A 21911-nucleotide genomic window follows, 5' to 3' on the forward strand; every position below is an offset into this window, starting at 1 on the left:
GAAAGGAGGCCAGTAAAGCAGATGTATAAGACCGAGCGCGAAGCGGTGCAAGCGGAGGTTGGTTAAACCACTGTCCTCCAGTGGGGATGGCAGACCAGGACTATCAGAGCAGAAAGGCCAGTGCTGCCATGGAGGTAGAATGTGCAGGGAAGCCTGGAACTCAGCCCAAAGGAGGCAACATTGGCGCCGAGACCTAAGATTGCATGGAATATCCCTAAGCCTGCATGGAATATCTCTTAGGTCCAGCATGGCCTTCCTTCTTGCCATCACTTCGGACATTGCTCCAGGGACTGACTTCCTCTCCCTCCCAGCCAGGAGCAGGGCTCTGGGGCGGTGCCAGCTGGACCCTGCTCCAGCCCAGAGGGACTCCTCCATATGACTTCCCTGCCCTGAAGTTTCTGTCAGCCTCTGCTGCTACAGACAGCTAATGGGTGGCGGTGGCTGGAGTACTCAGGATAAGTGCTTCTGGCAGATGTTGCTGCGGTGGGGTAATGGCACTTACATGGCGAGTCCCTTTCTTTCATCTCCCTGGTCTCCCTGGAGCTTTTACTATCACTGAGCCCAGCATCTAGCAAATAGCCTCATTGCTGTCTTTTATCTAGCTGGCTTTCAACTTGAGACACTCTCTCTAAGGGCCTTGCCTGATAGCAGCACCAGAACCATCAGAACTACAGTCCTCAGAGTGGGCTGTGCCAGGCGTTTGAGTAATAATAATAATTATTATTGCTATAATAATATATACAATTATAATATCTATATATTTATGTAAATTATTGATGTAATTTTTGATGTAATAATTCTTATTGATATCATTATTGATGTAATAATAATTATTGATGTAATAGTTATTGATATTAATATTTATATAATAATAATTATTATTGATGTAATAATTATTATTGATGTAATAATAACTGCAACATCAGCTCCCTATTTATTAGGATCTGGGCATGCCAGACCCTGTGCTAAAAAGTTTCTATGCATCATTTTATGTAATTCTCACTACTACATTATAAGGCAGATATTGGTATGAGGCTCGGAGAGGTTAAGTAACTTGGCCAAGGTTTCACGGCAAATACGTGCTAGAATTGACGTTAGAGCTAGGGTTGTTCAGGTCCACAGACTCCTTCCTCTGTATTCTAGTGGTTCCTGGTGTAGGGCTGACTGCAGTGGAATCAGCAGGGGAACTGTTTGAAAAGTAAGATTTCTGGTCCCTCATCCTCAGAAATTTTGACTCCGTAGGTTTGGAGTAGGGCCCAGGAATCTTGTTTTTCCTGTTTTTGTTTGTTTGTTTCTATTTTAACAGGTTCCCTCATGGGATTCAGATATAGGGCCAGACGTATTTGGGTGCAAGGCCAGGTACATTTACCTCCTGGAAGTATACACTCCTCTTTTGGGAGTGGAAGGCAGAGAAAGGAGATGGGCTGGGGGAGGGAGGTCTCCCCAAAGGACACATCTGCCTCTCTGACATTTCCTCTGCCCCACTGGAGAGCAGACGTGAAGTCTGGCCTCTCTCCTTGCAGTGGAGCACAGATGAGTGAAAAGGCTTTCAGGGAACATAGGAGGGGACTAGAGACAGGAGGTCTAAAGTTGAAAGCCAGCCAGAGAGAATGCATGAGAGAAAGTGAGTCAAATGATCTGTGGGGTCCCTGGTTGAGTGTCCCCAACGTAAAACACTGAAGAACCACCGAGATCATAGACTAGCATGACTTTCCAATCATGGAATAAATATTTATGAAGCAGCAATATGAACCAATACCACCCTGGAAAGGTGCTGCAGGGCAGAGAGGAGCATGACACATTGCCTTTACCCCAAGCCTCCATCCCAGCACCTGGCATTCCAGTTGGTACATATTAATCCTTCAACGCAATTTTGTCAAAGGAGTGAAGATCTTCAATTCTAGTAGGAAGGCAAGTCCAATGTCAAGGAACAGCAGAAATCACTATCGTGACTATATGAAATTAATTGTTAACACGCGCAATAACCTGGGAGAACATTATGGGAGGACGTTATGCTAAAGACAAATACAAAAGACAAATACCGTATGATTCCACTTAGATGAGGTACCTAGAGTAGTCATATTCATAGAGAAAGAAGTAGAATGGTGGGTGCCAGAGGTTGGGGGAGTGGGGAATGGGGAGTTACTTTTATAGAGTGTAGAGTTTCAGTTTTGCAAGATAAAATGCTTTCTGGAGGCTGGGCGAGGTGGCTCATGCCTGTAATCCTAGCACTTTGGGAAGCCAAGGTGAGAGGATTGCTTGAGCTCAGGAGTTTGAGACCAGCCTGGGCAACATGGTGAAACCCTGCCTCTACAAAAAATACAAAAAAGGCCTGTAATCCTAGCACTTTGGGAGGCCAAGGTGGGTGGATGACCTGAGGTCAGGAGTTTGAGACCAGCCTGGACAACATGGTGAAACCCCATCTCTACTAAAAACACAAAAAAGATAGCTGGGTGTGGTGGCACATGCCTATAATTCCAGCTACTAGGGAGGCTGAGGCAGGAGAATCGCTTGAAGCCAGGAGGCAGAGGTTGCAGTGAGCCAAGACCATGCCACTGCACTCCAGACTGGGTGACAGGGCAAGGCTCTGTCTCAAAACACAAACAAACAAACAACAACAACAACAAAAATTGGCTGGGCTTGGTAGCTTGTGCCTATAGTCCCAGCTACTTGGGAGGCTGAGGTGGAAGGATTGCTTGAGGCTAGGAGGTCAAGGCTGCAGCCTGGGCGATGGAGTAAAACCCTATTTCAAAAAAATACAAAGCGTTCTGGAGGTGGTTGCAAACAATGTGAATGTACTTGATGCCACTGAACTGTACGCCTGAAAATTGTTAAGATGGTAAATTGTATGTTATCCTAATAATTTTTTAAAAATTGTTTAAAAAGGAAGAGGTAAACTAAGTGTTAAATTGTGTGGGGATGGTAGACATTGTTCCCCAGTATTCATTCTCCCCCCTTTTTATTTACTTATTTTTAGAGATTGCTGTGTTACCCAGGCTGATCTCAAACTCCTGGCCTCAAGCGATCCTCCTGCCTCAGCCCTGAAGTAGCTGGGATTGCAGGCATGAGCCACTGTACCCAGCTCTCTCCTTTTAGCTGAATACATGGCTGCCCAGATTAGATACTACATTTCCCAACATCCTTTGCAGGTAGGTATGGCCATATGGCTAAGTTCTGACCAATGGCTATAAGTGGTAAGGTCCTGTGAGAGCCTCCAGAACCTTCCTTAAGTGATAGTGTCTGTCTATTCCTCCATTGGCTGCCAAGAGCATGGGTGCTGCCATTTTGGATCCTGAAGTTGGAGTCACACTTGGCAGAGCAATAAGATGTGAGATCCTAAAGCTGACACACCCTATTCTCTCTTAATTACCTGCTGGGACGCATGAAAGAGAAACAAACTGTGATCTCCTCCATGCCACACTATTTTGATTTTCTATTATGTGTACCTAAACATAATCCTAATGAATACAGAGGGGTAGAATGAATGCTAGTGGGGTTTCAAGAAACAGAAAGGACCAGGAGGATTGGAACATTCAAAGAAGGCTACATGGCTAAGGTCAGCCCTGAGCTGTCCTGATGGATGATGTGCTGCAAGATGAATGAGGCATGGCCCATGTCTTTGAAGGGCCCAGGGTCTAGTGGGAGAAACACAGGAAGACAAATATCTATAGCCAGGGCCATTGCAATTAGCTGACATATGGGCAGCCCTTGGCATCCACCAGGCTGATTACATGGTTCATATTTATTTTATTTTTATTTTATTTTATTTTTTGAGACAGAGTCTCGCTCTGTTGTCCAGGCTGGAGTGCAGTGGCGTGATCTCGGCTCACTGCAAGCTCTGCCTCCCGGGTTCAAGCAATTCTCCTGCCTCAGCCTCCCAAGTAGCTGGGACTACAGGAGCCCGCTACCATGCCCAGCTAAATTTTTTTGTATTTTTAGTAGAAACAGGGCTTCACCGTATTAGCCAGAATGGTCTCGATCTCCTGACCTTGTGACCTGCCTGCCTCGGCCACCCAAAGTGCTGGGATTGCAGGCGTGAGCCACCACGCTCAGCCTTTATCTTTATTTTTTTGAGACAGAGTTTCACTCTTGTTGCCCAGGCTGGAATGCAATGGTGGGATCTCGGATCACTGCAACCTCTGTCTCCTGGGTTCAAGCAATTCTCCTGCCTCAGCCTCCCAAGTAGCTGGGATTTCAGGCATGTGCCACCACACCCGGCTAATTTTGTATTTTTAGTAGAGATGGAATTTCTCCATGGTGATCAGGCTGGTCTCGAACTCCCAACCTCAGGTGATCTGCCTGCCTGGGCCTCCCAAAGTGCTGGGATTACAGGTGTAAGCCACCACACCTGGCCCATGGCTCATATTTAATCTCCACAACTATTGTTTTCATCCTATTTTTCAGGGGGAAACTGAGGCTTATTGAGGTTAAGCAACTCCCCAAGGTCCTAGAGGGCAGTGGTAGGGCGGAAGTGGTGACCCAAGCAGTTGGATCCACAGCTCATGCCTCAGCCACATCACTGGCAGAGTGTCAAGGGACTCAACAGGAACGTTCATGCTAACTTGGCGGGTTCTGGAAAGCTCTATGCAGGAGGTGACATTTGTTCTGAGCCTTGAAGAAGGCATAATGGGAAGGGGCATTCCAAGGCAGAGGCACACAAGAGGCAACAGCGTGAGGGGGGTCTGGTGAGGCTGGGGAGTCTGGTGAGGCTGGGCCGGCGGCGGCTCACCCCTATAATCCCAGCACTTTGGGAGGCTGAGGTGGGTGGATCACCTGAGGCTGGGAGTTCAAGACCAGCCTGGACAACATGGCGAAACCCCATCTCTACTAAAAATACAAAAATTAGCCAAGCAAGTGGGTGCGCGCTTGTAGTCCCAGCTACTCTGGAGGCTGAGGCAGGAGAATCGCTTGAATGGGAGGCAGATGTTGCAGTGAGCCGAGATCGCGCCACAGCATCACTGCACTTCAGCCTGGGCGACAGAGTGAGAGTCTGTCTCAAAAAGAAAAAGTGTGGTGCGAGAGACCTGGCAAAGCACAACACTCCACCCCTGCACAAGCTGTCTGGGGCTTGTTTACAGGAAGCCGTCACACGGGCCTGAGAGTGTTCCTGATTAAAAGGAGACTGTACACCTGGGATGATGGATCTTTCACACACATGATTATTTAAATGTTTTCTTAAAAAGGCCAAATTCTTCCTGGGAAGAAAGAATCGGCAAGGTGTAGGGGAGGCAGGTGAGGTCCTGCTTAGATCGTTAGAAGTCACTGACTCCGTCGGCATGGCAGGGGAGAGGCCTGCAAAAAGGTCTTTAAAAAAGAAAAATTGCAAACGGTTTGCAAATGTTTATGGATAGGTCCAGAACCATGAATTTTGACAACTAAAGGATTTCCAGAGAGGCTGAGGGAGAAGCCAGAATTGAGTTAAGCAGAGATTTATAACAGTTTCTATTGGACGGAAAGCCCCCATCTGTACTCAGAGATCTGGGTTACATTAAATCTCACTTCCAATGAGATCTTGTCTTAAATTTAATGGGCAAAAGAGAGGAGTTAGATAAGTATTTGTATCATTATTTTAACAAGTCTCTGCTTTATGAGAAAAAAAAATCTGTTTAAGAATAGCAGCGGGTAAGTTGTCACGGTTCAGTTACCTGTTCCTGAAGAATCGACTCTCCCCTGGCTCAGGCTCTGTGGTGGTAGCTACTTGATTTACAAACAGGTGGCCAAAGAGAAAGTGGCCAGCCCCTCTAGGGCACTGTCCCACCTTGCAAATTCCACCTCCGCTTCCAGAACGGGACATGGGTGGGATGAGGACCAGCGCGAAGGAGAGGGAGGAGGTGCGTGTGAGTGAGGGGGCATCTGACTGGGGAGAAGGCCTGCTCTGCAGAGGGGTGGGTATCAACGCCCTTTCATCCTCCTCCCTTGCCTCTTGGGGAGACTTTTAGATTCTGCATAATGCTTTTTTAAAAACAAGCAAAATTAAACTGTTATCACAACTTCCTGTGGAGTAGGCAGAGGCATCCGCAAAGTGGTATTATTCCTGGTTTGCAAGAAAGGTAAGCATCAGACAGGTGATGTGGCTTCCCCAGGTCTAACAGCTGCCAGGCAGTGCAGGAAAGGCCCAGCACCAGGCGGGGGAAGGTGGGTCACACGAGGGAAACCTGGAGCCTGTGCAGACGTCCCAGCAGAGGCATGGCCAAGGGCAGCAGCCTCTGCTCCCACTCAGGGGGGCTCGTGGGAGCGAAGGAGTGGCAGAGACTGAAGTCTGAGGACCTCCGCTCTGTCTTTCTGGCCCCTGTGTCTTTCTCATGCCTGTTCACCCACCCGCAGTGTCCTCCTTCCCCAGTGGGGAGGGGCCGCCCCTTCCTCCCGGGGCCTGTGCCCAATACTAAACAATTTCTGCCAAGCTTCTTGTCTCCACAGGCATCCACTGTCATTATTCTTTTTTAAAAAAATATTGGAATGGATTTTATTAAGAGAAAATCAATACACACAACATAACCTGCAGCAGATAAAGCAGAGAAACTTTCGCTGCCGTCTCGGTACCTTTCCCCAGGTGTCCCATCCACTCCCTTAGCCTTTGTCTGTGGGTCTCTGATGAACCACTTCTGGGAAGCCAGCCTCTCCGCTCCTCTTGCCAGCAGTCTTGTTCAGCAGCCCCTTCCCATCTCCCGTCTCAGCTCTGTGCTCCATCCTGGTGGCTATCCCCAACCCCAGCCAGACCAGCCGCCTGCAGACTCGCTCTTGTCTTTGGCCTCTGGTCAAGGGCCTCCCCAACAGGCCAGCCCATCGCCACCTCCCTTCATCACTGCATCAGTGTCACTCCTCCAAGAAGCAGGCACTTTGGGGTCAATAGCCTCTGGTCTCCATTCACTCCTGTGTGACCTTGGATCCATTGCATAACCTCTCTGAGCCTCAGGTTCCTCATAGGTAATAATCTAGAAAATAACACTCCTTGACCTGCATTTTGGAACCAAGGAAATTACCTGGTATATGTAGCAGCCCTAACCTGTGCTCAGCACATAGTAAGCACTTGATAGTGTTTAACTGCCTTCTCGGGGTCCACCTGTGTCCCTGCTCCTTCATTCCACCTCTCTGAGCACTGAATTGCCAGAGGGTTTATCCTCAGAACAGAGCAGCCTACCCCTGTCTGCTCTCCTTGGTGTACCAAGTGCAGTGGGCGTCAACCTCCCCATGAAAATCCTTGTGCCCAGAGTCCCCTTAGGAGGGACAGGGCTGGAATCTGGATGTAACGAGCACTCAGAGCATGCCAACGAGAGACAGGGACCAGAAAGTTAGAGAAGGTGAAGGGGAGAAGGAATGAATAAAGGGAGGAGAAAGAAAGAAATCACGGCAGCAGGAAGGAAAGGAAAAAATCTTTTTTTTTTTTTTTTCTTTAAGAGACAGGGTCTTACTATGTTGCCCAGGCTGGTCTCCAACTCCTGGGCTCAAGTGATCCTCCCGCCTCGGCCTCCCAAAGTGTCAGGATTACAGGCGTGAGCCACCACGCCTGGCCGGAAGGAATCTTTCATTAGCAGCAGACATCTTGTTAATTATACAGTGACTGGTACAGAGGAGGGACTCAAGGCCATTTGTAGCAACAGATGATGGATAGATGGATGGATGGATGGATGGGTGGATGGATGGATGGGTATATGGTTAAATGGACGGAAAGAAGACAAGGAGGAAAGGAAGGAAGAGGGAAGGGGGAGGGAGGGAGAAAAGGTGGAGCTAGTCTGTGTTCTCCCAGTCTGGGCTGCCCTTCCTGTCCAGCTCTGCTCTCCCTTGAGGGCAGATGGGGCTTCCGGGTAAGAGCTGCTCTGAGGAGTCCTGTAGCAAGGACTCCAGTTTGATTTTGACTCACTGCTTCCCAAACTTCTATCATCATGTAACTTTTTTTTTTTTTTAATTAAGAGCACTTTATATCTTGAAGATACTAAAGTTTTGTAGAGTGCAGTTTAAAAATGTTGCTGGGGACTAGAGAATAGAATTTTCACTCTGGAAGATTGAAGGGGTCACTGAGGTCTCTCTTGAAAACTCCTACTCACCCTTTGAAGCCCACTTCAAATGCCCTTGACACTAAGTGGTGTTCCCCTACTTTTCCCCCAGGGAGAATTAACCAGTGTCTTTATTTGTGCCTCCGTGACCCTTATACACCATTTATTCTGTTTCTTTCACGTGGAGTTGGCTGGTTGTGCCCGTCCCTGCCAGACAGAAAACTCTTCAAGGGCAGGAATTGTGTGCTGCTCAGCTGTTTCCCTAGCATCTGGCATGTAATAGGTGCTTTTGAGCTTTGCATATTTATCAACTGAATTAGTCCAAGATCTTTATTTTATAAAGAAGTAAACTAAGACCTAGGCAGCCACCAGGCCTGGCCCCAGTGTTAGCCAGCTAAGCTTGGCAGGGATGTGTGCCAGCCTAGGTTCCAGCTCCCTGACTCTGAGCTGGCTGCCACAATTGCTGGGTTTTCTCTCAGCATTTCTGCTAACAGTCAAGTAAAGAAAGGACTCAGGTGAGGATAGACTGTAGCTAATACCTCACCTTGGTTAAGCAGATGTCAGGGTGGCCATTTCTGTTCCTATATTAACACCACGTTTATGTTACTGGAAGCTGCAGGTTTGCTTTAAGGGCTAATCGGCCTTGACTAGGGTCCTGCCCTGAGCCTGGTTGGGTAGAGGATTGTGCTTTCTCTTATTATTCTGTGTCTCTGACTGCTAGTGCCCTAGTGAGGACGGTAGCCCTCAGTTAAATAAGCTGACTGCTAGTGCCCTACTGAAGACAGTAGCCCTCAGTTAAATAAGCTGACTGCTAGTTCCCTAGTGAGGACAGTAGCCCTCAGTTAAATAAGCTGACTGCTAGTGCCTTAGTGAAGACAGTAGCCCTCAGTTAAATAAGCTGACTGCTAGTGCCCTAGTGAAGACAGTAGCCCTCCATTAAATAAGTTAGGTTGGGGGATAGCATCTTGAAGATGAGAGGAGGCCACAGAGAACCTAGTAAGCAACTCCCTGGGCTAGGAGGCCAGGGCTGACCCCTATAGGACCCACTTCTCCCAAGTCTTCCTCACGGACCTTGGGGAGGGGGAGCCTGGAGCTCTGAACCAGCCTGGTGGGGACAGGGTTAGGAAAGCAGATGTAGGGAGCTGGAAGAGGGTCCTGGAGCCCCGAGGGCCACCACCACCCCCAGACCTGGTCCTGCCCACCTGCGGAGCCTTCACCCCAGCCTGGGCTGCTTCCTAGCATCTATGTCTGTGCCCCAGTGAGTGTGGCCTTGTCCCTACATGGAGTTCACAGGCACGGTGTGGCTTCCGGGGCACAAGGGCGGAATCTTAACACTCGATCGGTTAAACAATTCTGGAGTGGGCATGTTTTGTGCGATGGCTGGAGGGTGGGTGGGGACGGGCACAAAGGTTGTACCACAGGTAGTTTCCTTTTAGGGCGTTTAGGGTTTTGTGACCCCAGATGTGCCTCTGTACCTTCCCCAGGGCTTGGTAGCTAGGAGGGACCCTGCAGGGGCAGAGTGATCAGTGCCAACCTGGGGCAGGGCCGTGGGGTGGGCAGCCCCCTTCACAGGCTGTCCATGCACTGGGGTGAGATGGGGCCCAGGGAGAGGTGTGAGGGGAAGGATGACCAGATTTTCCCAGAGTGAAAGTGTGGGGCAACAGAGACCCCTGCGTTTCCAGAGGAGGGGATGGCGGATGCTGCCAGTGCCCTACCCTGGTGCCCTCCACTGGGATGACTCTGAGCTGGGGGTCCCACATGCCTCCCTGAGTTCCTCAATGGGATTAAGCTCCAGTCACCAGGCTTTCTTCCCTCCCCTGTCCCCCTTCCCCACCTCCCTCCTGGGACTTCCTGGGATTACCTCCCAAATAAACAACCTGCCCTTGAATCTTTTTCTCAGGTCCTGCTTCTGGGGAAACTCAAGACAGTGTAAATTGGTGCAATCTATTTGGAGAAAGATTTAGCAGTAAGTACCAAAATTATAAATGTACATGTTCACGGACCAGCAGCTCCACTTCTGGGAATTTATGCCATAAATATAACCTTTCCTATGCCATACGATCTATGAATGAGGTTATTTATTGCAGCACTACTTATAAGAGCCAAAGATTGGAAACACCTAAACGTCCATCACTGGGGATGAGTTTGGCAGATCAGAGTTCATTCAACTGGCAGAATATTATGCAGTCATTAAAAAGGAATGGAGGGGGCTACACTTTATGGACTGATTTGTAACAATCTCCAAGATAAATTGCTAAGTGGGAAAAAAAGCAAGGTATAGAAGAGCACATTTGTATAAAACAAAAAGAATATATAGCTGTAATTGCTTATTTATTGGAGCGACAATCTCTGCAAATCTGCCAAGAAACTGATAACCTTGGAGCCTGTGGAGAGAGGAATTAGGTGACTGGAAGTAGGGAAGGGAGGGAGATGTTCAGGATATTTCCTGTGCACCTTTTGATTTTTGCATCATGTGCAAGTTTGCATTACCTATTAAAAACGTAGTCTATACAACTAAAAATAATTATGAAGAATAAACATATACCTGGTGCCTGCTGTAATGATAAGTCCAATTTTAGCTTGTCTCGGGAAAGTTGAACCCATGGCCAGCGGCATTCAACCTTCTCTTTCTCATTTAGCATTCCCATAAGGTGGTTCTGCATCATTACTCCAGGGTTTCTAAATAAGGAAAGTAGGCCTGAGTCCAGCCTTCCCCCAAGATGCTGAGAGTCCAAGCCGTCCTTCCCCTATCCCCTGCCTGAGACATCAGAAGCTTCTTAAATAGTCCTGACTATTTAAGGGAAGAAGGACGGTTGCAGCCCTTCCTTTCTCGAGTGTTTTGAAATGCAGACCACTGTTTTTGAAGAGGAAGAGGTGAGGCAGGAGGCTGGATGAAATGATCTTTTCACATCAGCTCTTCCTGGGTGGGTACCTGTATTCCAGGGGCCTGGCGCAGTACCTGGTGCATTTGTTGGCTGGTTGGCTGGCTGGCTGAATGTCTTTTTGTCCTGGAATTCCAGGTATGCAGGAACAAGGGAAAAGAGGACCCCTCCTTCCAGTTCCTGAGGTCCTAGTCAATGATGGTTGGTGAGTAGAGCTCTGAAGTTGGACCCATTTGGGTAAAAATCCCAGCTGTAGCCTCCTTACTGCTATGAGACCTTAGGTGAATATCTACCCGAGCCTCAGTTTCCTCATCTATGCAATGGGGAGGGCCGTGGGGTGGGCAGCCCCCTTCACAGGCTGTCCATGCACTGGGGTGTGCCCCCTCTGCAGGGGATTAAATAAGGTCCCATCGGGGTGCTGCAAAGTGTGCCCAGCACATAGTAGGCTTTGCTAGGTGTCTGTATATCTCTCCCCCTCCCTTGGCAGAAGGATGACCACTGCCACTGCTGAGACCAGACACTGTCCCCTCTTTGTCTCCATCACCCTCACATCAAGGAGGTCCTTGTTCCATCTAACTGAAAACTCTCTGCTGTTACCCAGGCCCGTGCCCTCCTATGCTACTATCATGCACAAGAGAAAAAGCTGTCAGCTTGTTCCCACTGAGCCTCTTCCAGATCTGAAGCTCCAAGGAAAGTCAAGGTTGAGTCTTGTGGGCCCAACTGTGGGCAGCCCCAGGCCCTCTCTCTTTGCTTCCAATCCACTCCATCACTTTTCTCCCGTCTGCCCGCTACTGGGCAGAGGGACTCTTGGTGCAGGGTCGGCTGTGAGCTGTCCAGGGTCCCAGGGCACACTCCTGCTCCTTCTCTGCCCATTCCCTTCCCCTGCACCCAAGGAGTTGGGAAATAGCTCAGATTCCGATGACAAGGAGACTGGGCCCCAGGCAGAGCAGTGGCTGACAAGTTGCGTGTTACAATAAATCCTCACAATTAGACCCTGCGAAAAACACTGCTGTCGCATCCCTAATATACAGCAGAGAGTTGGCTCAGTGTTCCTGGCAACCAATTCTTGAACTAAAAATAGTTGGCTGTGGCTTCACCTTTCCCTCCTCAGCATCCAGTCACCACAGGTACCAGGGAGGGAATGACCCTGGTGTCCAGGTCCTGCCCTGGTGCTGAAGGGCAGAGCATCAAGGGAAGATGCTCACATTCACTAATGTGACTGTCAAGGAATTGCCCTGCAGAGTAGGGAGTGGGGACCTTCTGTGGGGGACAGGAGCCGGCCTGAGCTGTTTTAAAGCAAGTAAGAGGCTTTTTGAGTAGACAGCCACCTCCTGAGGCCTCCCAATCCCACCTCTTCAGCACCCTCTCCACCCTCTCGCATCCCCACCCGCCCAGCAACAGCACAAAGGGGCCCGAAGATGCAGCTTTAGGGAGTCTAATGGCCTAAGGAATAAGTTCTCACCCACTGTGACACCTTGGGCCAGTCACATCTCTGGGTTTCAGCTTCCTCGTCTGCAAACGAAGGATTAAATAAGTTGATCTGTTTCTGTCTAGATCCTTAGGCATGGTGAGCCCTCACAATGGCAAATACTCTGTCCCAAGTATGCTCACATGCATCAAAGTCTCTGAAATGCCAACACATGGGTGTGTGACCCCCTCACAGAGCAGTGGTCAGCATGGACAGAGAAGCAGCCCTACGTCAGACCCTCTGCCTTAGAACCACTTGCCAATAAGTCACCCACCACCCCTATGAAACAGGTGGTTCATGAAGTCTTGTCAGTCAGTCATCCCTTAGTCTAAATGAATCTAAAAGTCCTTTCCTGGAAGACAGGGGGAAGCATGGAGTCTTGGGGTCCCTCCTGGGGCTGTTGGGATATCAAAAGCCTTACCTGGCTTCCCACCATCCCTGTGCAGAGCCCCTAAGTGGAAACCATGGGCCGCCACAAGACGTGGCCCCAGCCCAGCTTTCCAACCTCAGAACGTCATCCCCTGTCCTGGGGTCCTAGGACTCCTCACTGTTCCCCAAACAGACGGAGCACAATCCCACCTCCCGGCTTTTGCTCACAATGGTGCCTCCACCTGGAATGCTGTTGTCCCTTCTCCCCTGTCTCTCTGCCCTCTGTCCCCTACATTTCTCTGTTGGTAGAAATCCTACTCATCTTTGAAAGTACAAATGTCACCAAGTCTTTGATGAAGTTTTCCTATCCTGTGGCTAGAATGAGCCCCTCAGGGCCCCTCTTCTAACAGCATTGGAAACGATGTAGTGTCGGAATCAGAAGAATCTTAGGGACCATGTTCACCAGCATTTCCCAAGATATTTTGACTGTGACTCATCGTAAGAAATCCACTCTGTGTTGTGACCCAGCACAGACACACAGACACACAAGTGCATAAAACACACGTGCATACGCATATAGTCCACACTCAACCATAGACACAAATAGACACACTTACACATACATGCAGGTACCTGTGGAAACACGTGCACACATGCGCAGCCAAAAGAAGTGGTTTTTTTGTTTGTTTGTTTGTTTTGAGATGGAGTCTCGCTCCGTCACCCAGGCTGGAGTGCAGTGGCGCAATCGCGGCTCACTGCAAGCTCCGCCTCCCAGGTTTACGTCATTCTCCTGCCTCAGCCTCCCGAGTAGCTGGGACTACAGGCGCCTGCCACCTCTCCCGGCTAGTTTTTTGTACTTTTTAGTACAGACGGGGTTTCACCGTGTTAGCCAGGATGGTCTCGATCTCCTGACCTCGTGACCTGCCCGTCTCGGCCTCCCAAAGTGCTGGGATTACAGGCTTGAGCCACCGCGCCCGGCCGTTTTGTTTTTTTTTTTTTGAGACAGGGCCTCACTCTGTCACCCAGGCTGGAGTGCAGTGGCACAATCTCAACTCACTGCAGCCTCAACCTCCTGAGCTCAAGCGATCTTCCTGCCTCAGCCTCTCGAGTAGCTCGGACTACAGTCATGCACCACCATGACTGGCTAATTTTTATATTTTTTGTAGAGACAGGATTTCACAACATTACCCAGGCTGGTCTTGAACTCCTGAGCTCAAGCGATCTGCCCACCTCGGCCTTCCAAACAGGCATGAGCCACCATGCTGGCCCAGTAAGTTTCTTTGTGTAATACTTACCTCTATTGTGTGCCGTGCTCTGATGCAGTTGCTTTACGTTTTTTTCTTTCTTCGAATGTTGGTTCTGACACTAAATTTATTTCCCCATCCTGTAATGGGTTGCAAACTGCAGTTTGGAAAATACTGAACAAGTTCAACCCCTTATTTGCAGATAGAAGCACCAAGGTCCAGAGGGAGGAAGGGACTGGATCAAGGTCATGCAACCAGTTGGTGGCCAGACTCAGACCAGAGTCCAGTGTCCTTGATTCACAGCAGTGACCTCTCCTCTGTCGTGGAGCCGCTGATGCTACAGCTACTCCTGCGAGGTTGCAGCTCCACAAGTGAAAGGACCTTGTCCCCAGCACCCCCAACCCTGCCCCCAGGTGCCCAATAAACGGCTCCATTGGACTGACTGCACAATGATGCAAAAGTGGTTTGGAAGTCAATGAGGGCTGTGCTGGAGTGAGGGGTTAATACATTCAGCTGCTGCGGCCTGGAGACAAGGTCAGCTTTAGCTCATTAGTGGGGCTGGGCTTTCCCAGGGCTTAGGAATTCTGAAATTCACGGTGGAGCAGAAATCCTGCTGCTGAGCTGAGGGGGCGGGGCAGAGACAGGGAGGAAGGGAGGCTGGAAGAGAGGTGGCGATCGATCAGCAGGGAGGGGACATTTTGGGGAAGGAAGGTGGTCAGGGTGGCTGTGATGGTGACAGTGGGTGGCAGGATATGATGGGATATGAGGGGGGCTACAGCTCATTAAAAATCTGAACAAGCTCCAAAGAGGATGGAACTCAGTCTCCCTCTAGCTCCTCCTGTCTTCCTCTGAGAAGTGGCAGGGGAGGTCGGCGAGGCCATGTGCTGATGAGCACAGAGAAATAAGGGGCGGCAGAGATGCAGAAGTGAGTAATTTCGACACAGCTCTGCTGAGTTAATATCAGAGGCTGCGCTGCTCAGAGATGGCCAAAGAGCCACTTGAGGCCTTTACAGCCCCCTCCTTCCTGTGACACTCCCCCCTTCCACCCATCAGAGCTCAGGACACTCATCTGTTAATGAGACAGGCAGCTGGTTCCCCACACCCATCCTTGGGTGGAGAAAGACTTGTTGCTGGCAGGCACAGACTCCTCAGGGGCTGGGAGTGCTAGGCCATCCCCTGTGACTGCCCCTCTGCTTCCCAATGAGGGGTGTGATTGGCACAAATCACAGAGAAAGGAGACAACTAGGGTGGCCTGGCAGGAGTAGAGGACTGGCCATTGGTTTACTCATTCATTTGGTGAGTATCCATTAAGCTCCTGCTGTGTGCCAGGCCCAGTGTGAGATGTGCAGAAGTGTAGCTGTGAACAAGACAGTTTAGAATGTAGCAGAGAAGGCCGGGCACAGTGGCTCACGCCTGTAATCCCAGCACTTTGGGAGGCCGAGGCAGGTGGATCATGAGGTCAGGAGATCAAGACCATCCTGGCTAACATGGTGAATCCCCATCTCTACTAAAAATACAAACAATTAGCCGGGCATCGTGGTGGGCGCCTGTAGTCCCAGCTACTCGGGAGGCTGAGGCAGGAGAATGGCATAAGCCCGGGAGGCAGAGCTTGCAGCGAGCCAAGATCGTGCCACTGCACTCCAGCCTGGGCGACAGAGCGAGACTCCGTCTCAAAGGAAAAAAAAAAGAGAATGTAGCAGAGAAAACAGGCTTTAGACCTTGCTTGGAGCAAGGGAGAGGCCCACAGGAGGCGCTGGTGAAGCCTTCCTAGAGGCAGTGAGGTTTAAGGCAAAATTTCCAAAGAAGTTGAGGAGCCTAGAACCCAGGTGAGGAGTTGAGATGGGATGGGTAGCTGAGGAGACCCCTCATATATGTAGTTTGATGGGGCCTCCTCCACCCTGTGTCTGGGCCTCAGCTTTGCAGCATGGGGAACTCTGTTTTTCAGTTGCCTTTAATGGGAATTCGACTCATAATAAACAAACCTTCCAAAGACTGAGTCATACATCAAAATGTCAATTCATTTTTTTTTTAATGGAAATATATTTGACTAGCTAAACCTTATCAGCAACCTGCTTCAGGATCACAAACCCAGAGTGTGAGCCTCAATGCAACATCACACCAACTTAGAAACTCTGGGCAAACCTTTCATCTTCTGTGAGCTTCAGTTTCCTCATCTGAAAATAGGGTTAATCATCGCACTTACCTAGGGGCATGAGGAGGATTAAGTGAGCTATTACGTGTCAAAGTACCTCATCTCTACAGAAGGACTATACACAGGCTGGTGATTTCATAAATTTGCATTTATTTATTTTTATTTATTTACCATTTTGAGACAGGGTCTGTGTCACCCAGGCTGGAGTGCAGTGGCATGATCTTGGCTCACTGCAGCCTTGATCTCTCAGGCTCAAGTAATCCTCTGACCTCAGCCTCCCAAGTAGCTGGGACCACAGGTGTGCACCCCCATGACTGGATAATTTTTTTTTTGAGGCAGGGTCTTACTATGTTGCCCAGGCTGGTCTCAAACTCCTGTGCTCAAGCGATCTGCCCACCTCGGCTTCCCAAAGTGCTGGGACCACAGGCATGCGCCACCGTGCCCAGCCTGCATTTATTTTTTGGTAGATGATTGCACATGGTACAAATTCCAAAGGTACCAAACGACATAAGTTGACCAGGGAGTCTCCTCCCTGGTTCTCACCCTGCCTCAATCATTAGCTACCCAGTTCCCCTCTTTGGAAGCAACCCAAATTATCAGTCTTTGTGTATAACTTTTTTTCTAAAAAGTCTCTTTTATATTACAATAATAACTTGTTGTATGCAGAAATCCAAAAAGAATACAGTGAACACCTTTTATTCCTTCCAGGCTCCCACCCCAGAGGTAACTGTGGGGCGGTCTTTTGTTTAAAGGATAACTATTATTGCTAGTCGTGGATATATCTCTCAGGGGACAGTCTACTCAGGAGACCAGATTATAAATGAGAACATGCTGGATTTGCCAGGAAATAGGCGGAAATGATGTCAAGTTCCCAAGGGATATTTTTATCAACTTAGTGAGAGGTGAAGCCAGCTGGACTTCCCGGATCCAGTGGGGACTTGGAGAACTTCTCTGTCTTATAAGAGGTTTGTAAAATGCCCCAATCAGAGCTCTGTAAAAACGCACCAATCAGCACTCTGTAGCTAGCTAGAGGTTTGTAAAATGCACCAATCTGTGCTCTGTAAAAATGCACCAATCAGCACTCTGTAGCTAGCTAGAGGTTTGTAAAATGGACCAATCAGCAGGACATGGGCGGGGAAAAATAAGGGAATAAAAGCTGGCCACCTCCCCCTGCCCCCAACTCCCCCACCCCCCACTCCACCAGCCAGTAGTGGCAACCCGCTCAGGTCTCCTTCCACGCTGTGGAAGCTTCCTTCTTTAGCTCTTTCGCTCTTCACGATAAATCTTGCTGCTGCTCACTATTTTTGGATCTGTGCCACCGTTAAGAGCTGTAACCCTCACCGTGAAGGTCTGCGGCTTCATTCTTGAAGTCAGCGAGACCATGAACCCACTGGAAGGAACAAACTCTGGGCAATTAGGGCCAAGGAATGAATGGCCCCTGGTCACTCTAGAGAAATTTATCATCCATCCAGTCCTTCTGGTGGGGACCTCTACTAGGTGCTGTGGAGAACACAAAGATGAATGAGAGAAGCATGCATCTTTCATCTTTTATTAGTAGGACAAAGGACTTAGGTCCGTGGATTCATCCAAGTCCAAAAGGAATAGGAGAGTTCCCCTAATGTACCTCTCAGCACCACTACTATTTCACAGACCAAGAAACCGAGATCCAGAGAGAAGACATGATGTGCCCAAGGCCACACAGCAAGGGGATGGCTGGGTCAGGTCTGGCAGGCAGATTTGGGGACACAACCCTAAGAAAGGTGGGAAGTGATGCATGAGAGTGGGGGGCCTGGAGTGTGTTACAATCTGGGAGAGAGGGAAGGAAGGCTACTCCAGGCAGACCTTGAGGAAAAGCCCCAGGGCAGGGGGCTTGGGAGTGCGCAGGATTCACTCTGACTCCCAGCAGGATGTTCACAGCAGAGGACCTGGAGCAAGGCTGGAAAGGAGGGGTGGGCAGAGATTCTGGTCCAGCCAGGGGGAGTCACCGTGGGAATACAGCAGTCAGAGATTTAGGGACCCCGGTGCTGCCAGACTCCAGAGAACATGTTCCTTCTGCAGCCTGCATGGGCGCACATCTGGAGTCTGCACCACACCGTGCCCCCTCTGCACAGTTGGCACAGCTGGAGAGGCATGGCCAGAGCTTCACCTTCGCTGCTTTTCTTCCTTGACCCTCTCCACCTCCTGCCTCTTTCGCCCCATAACAACATCCTTCCTGTGAGGGGAGACTCCCAGGTCACCTCTGTGACACCCCTATCAATAAGTCCTCCACCTGGATTTCCTCCATGGGGGTCTCTGCTCGTTTATTTGGGGCGACTCCCATACTGCCTTCACCCCCTAGCCTTGGGACTGTCCCATCAGGACCCCTGGGGTGGCCTCCCCATCCCTCCAATTTGCTGGAATCACAGGCAAGGAAAGCCTCATCATGCACTAGCATTTGCAAACTCAGCTCCCAAGCAGCCTGCAGTCGCCAAGGTCTTAGCAGGAAGGGATGGCCCAAGCCCACTAGTATCTGGATAATTTGAGAAGGTCTTGTTACAGGGACTATTTACAAATATGTGCACAGGGTGGGGAGACCTCAAGGGGACATGCAACATCTTGAGGCCAGTGAGAACTCAGCTGTGACCTTTGTTAGGTCCAAAAGGAAAAGGAGAGGGAGAAGTTCCCAGACACTGTAGAAGAGCCATGGAGAGAGGCTGCCACTGGACCTGCAAGGACCTCAGTCAAGGGACACAGCCAGCCCATGGCCAACCTACAGGGAGAGAGTTGGAGGGATAAGTACCCGACCTCACCGTCCTTGCTCCAGCATGGACTTCCTTATTGACTGAGCCCAGCCAGAGTGGGAAGGTGACGGAGGACTTAGACAGCCCTGAACACAGAGCAGATGGGGAGGGTGGAGGGTGGATGTGGAGGGGCAATGGGAGATCCCTGGCATAGCCACCTGTTTCCTTCACCATGGACTGATGTCCATCCTCCTTCCATGTCCTCACAAGTCCTACCAGGCTCTTTGCAGCTAATGGATACCCATCTCACAGGTAACACCTCTTTTCCCTCCTCTCCTTGCCACATGACTTAGGAGCCCTCTGTGCTCCTCCTGCAGCTGGCCTGCAGGTGGGAACCATAACCTGAGCCATTATCACTCCCTTGCCCCAACCCCATGGTGACAGAACCATCTGGCCAGCCTCAGACAAGTCCTCTCATGCAGGAGGGACTCGGGAAGGGGTGGGCATGAGGCCTTCCTCTTCTGGAATGAGCTCCTGCTGTGTAGCCAGTGGACTGAACCCTGGTCAGCACTTCCCTGGCTCAGGCATGCCTGGGAGGTGCTGGCCCCCATCCAGTTGAGCCACTGGGGCCTGGCCAGATGGCAGGCAGCAATGCTAAAGCTGGCTCTGAGCCACAGGCTTGGCTGTGAAAATTGAGCAATGGGTGGCCCAAGGGAGGCAGATGCCCTTAGCCACCTAGGGCAGAGCCCCAGGTGGCCAAGCCCCATCCTGCTGTGGCTCACCAGACTTAGACTGCAGGTCCACTGAGCCTGGCAGGGGCCCTGGGGTGGCAGCCATGCCCTGGGAAGGCGGTGTGGTACAGAGCCAGGGAGGCTGAGAGCTGGGAGCCCGGGCTCGGCTCTGCGCTGCCCCCACACACATGGTCTTTGGAAAACTGCTTCCTCCTCTGAGCAGAACCTTTCTCCCAAAATGAGATCTCCTACAGAACTCCACTATATAAAACTGAAACAGAAGTGCACCCCCACAGCCCCCTCCCTGGGCTCCCCTTCACTACCCCCTCCCTGCACCCAACCTTCAGCACCAGTCCTGAGACATCTTTTTGGAATCTTGGGTTCCACAGAAAATGGTTTGGACACCATGGTCTGCATGCTCCCTGAGTGGTCCCAGGCAGCTCTCACAGGCTGTAAGATTTTTAAATGCATATAAAAATAGGCAAAATGTTATAAACTCCCCATGTACCCATCACTTGGATTCCACAATTAACAACTCACAGCCAACCTTATTTCATCAATATCCTCACCTGCTTCCTCCTTTCCTGTATTATTCAGCAAATTCTGGACATCATGTCATTTCATCTATAAATATTTCAGTCTGTATCTCTAAAAGATAATGACTCATTTTAAATACATAACCACAATGCCATTATTACACTTTAAAAATTAACAACCATTCCTGAAATTGTCAAATAGCTAATCAGGGTTCATATTTCCAATTGTCTATTTATAGGTTTTTGCTTGTTTTTAAAAATCTGTTAAAGAGTCAGAGTCCCAGTGAGGTCCACATAACATATTGCTGCTGGTTGATAGGTCTCTTTAGTCTCTCTTGGTCTTGCTCTGTGAGTTAGAAGTGGCCGCTGAAGGTCAGGGTGGCCATTTGTGTGGGCTTCCTTGGGCGCAGTGAAGACATTTCCAAGAGCCTGGAGGGGGGATTTGTCCTGCCCTGAGCCCTTTGTAAGGCCAGAGGGGAAAGGAGGGGAGGGAAAGAGTGAAGGGCTGGTGAAGCTGCCACTACATCTTCCCACCAGGAGGCTGAAGCTGCCTGCCTGGGGTCGGGTGGGGGGCTGTTCCCATCCAGGACTGGGTGGCCTTGAACCCCAGAAAAGGGGGGTGCCTCGCTGTAGTGAGCAGGATGCAGAAGAGGATGGGTGCTCAGAGAGTGCGCTCTCCTGCAGGCAGGAGCGTGGGGCCTAAGTCACTGATAAAAGTGACCATTAACTGAAGACATTTCATTTGGCATCTGCTGAGACACGACTTTGCCAGAGGCTGGGACTGCAGCGATGATTGGAAAGCTGTCTCTGCCCTCTGGGAGCTCGAAGCTCTTGGGGGAATCAGCTAAGCACATACCCTGTGTATTTAACCTCTAGATTTCAGTATACCTATCTGTAAAATGGAAAAATAGCACCTCACCTATTAGAGCGGCTGGTGTCGACCAAAGTCCTTTCTGGCTCTAAAGTGGGATTTTATGAAGAGGAAAACAAGGGACAACCTATACCTGTAGTAGAGATGAGGGGAGGGCAGGGTGAGGAACATTCCCACCAAAAGCCCAGAGTCTCAGGCCCTGGCTTGCCTGACTACCTGCTGATGCTCCACCACGGCTTTCACCCCAGTGCCTTCCCATGGCCCCAGTGCTCTGGAAATGATGGAGTTCAGGAAATGCAGAGTGGCAGACCCTAGCCTCTTCAGACAGAATGGGTGTGGATCACAGCCTCACGGAGGAGCTGCATTTCTGCTGTCCATGGTGCCACACTGCTGTCAAGGCCAGATTTCCTCAGCCTCAGCACATGGATATTTTGGGCCAGATAATTCTGTGTCGTGAGGGCTGTCTTGTGCACTGTAGGATGTTTAGCTGGACCACAGCTTCTACCCACCAAATGACGGTAGAACTCCGTCAACTATGACAACCCAAAATGTCTTTGGATGTTGTGAAACGTCCCCCCTGGAGAGAGCCACTGGTCTGGGCTGGTGGGATGCAACTTCTCTGTAAAGATAAGCGGATGTGTGTAGGTCCTTTCCATGCTGATCTTCCGGCTGACATCTCTGATGTGTTTTCACTTCCAAGACGCCTTCTCATTCGCCCAACTCTTCTTATTTCAAATTCACCTTTAAAAAGTGTTTTTTTGTTTTCTTGTTTGTTTGTTTTTTGAGACGGAGTCTTGCTCCGTCGTCCAGGTTGGAGTGCAGTGGTGAAATCTCAGCTCACTGCAGCCTCCACCTCCCAAGTTCAGGCAATTCTCCTGCCTCAGCCTCCCGAGTAGCTGGGACTACAGGCACCCACCACCACGCCCAGCTAATTTTTTGTATTTTTA

At 50.0% G+C, this 21911-nt stretch overlaps 1 long non-coding RNA gene across 3 annotated transcripts in view; it reads left to right on the top strand.

Moving 5' to 3' along the window:
- LOC116271067 overlaps positions 1 to 21911 on the top strand; it is a 47644-nt gene that overhangs the window by 19981 nt on the left and 5752 nt on the right. For 2 of the 3 annotated variants that reach the window (XR_004179470.1, XR_004179469.1), the window contains 3 exons: positions 9892 to 9957; positions 11012 to 11078; positions 13877 to 14397. This is a non-coding gene — a long non-coding RNA (uncharacterized LOC116271067). Of the gene's footprint in view, positions 1 to 9891; positions 9958 to 11011; positions 11079 to 13876; positions 14398 to 21911 lie in introns of those variants that run through there. The other variant, XR_004179471.1, reaches the window with a different exon arrangement.

The sequence above is a fragment of the Papio anubis genome, chromosome 17 (assembly GCF_008728515.1).
Source record: "Papio anubis isolate 15944 chromosome 17, Panubis1.0, whole genome shotgun sequence".
NCBI lineage: Eukaryota > Metazoa > Chordata > Mammalia > Primates > Cercopithecidae > Papio > Papio anubis.